This window comes from Arachis ipaensis, chromosome B10, assembly GCF_000816755.2.
Source record: "Arachis ipaensis cultivar K30076 chromosome B10, Araip1.1, whole genome shotgun sequence".
NCBI classification, from domain to species: Eukaryota; Viridiplantae; Streptophyta; class Magnoliopsida; order Fabales; family Fabaceae; genus Arachis; species Arachis ipaensis.
Window position 1 is genome coordinate 49,847,855 of NC_029794.2, and position 337 is coordinate 49,848,191.

The following is a 337-nucleotide window of genomic DNA, read 5'->3' on the forward strand; positions in this document are numbered from 1 at the left end:
GTTAAGTATTGTCTAGTTAAGTTCTTCGAGATTCTCTTTTGAAGAGGCATTTGTTCTTGGACGATGAAAAAAACTTTGATAGACCAGAGGTGTAATGTAAGCAAAGCCCTTCCTAGCAATAGTGGAAGTGTGATTTCATACTAAAACTTGACGCCTTGAACACGCTTTCTATAAATAAACAAAAAAAAGAGGCGAGTCCGATTGCTTCGNGAGGCCATCTCAGTGATGATTTGATCTCCTTTTCTGACCTATGCTTTTATCTTACCTTGGGTACACGACCATTAGTTGCCTCTGTGTAGTCTGTACGTAACTCTTCATCCATTAAGGTAAAGGGAGT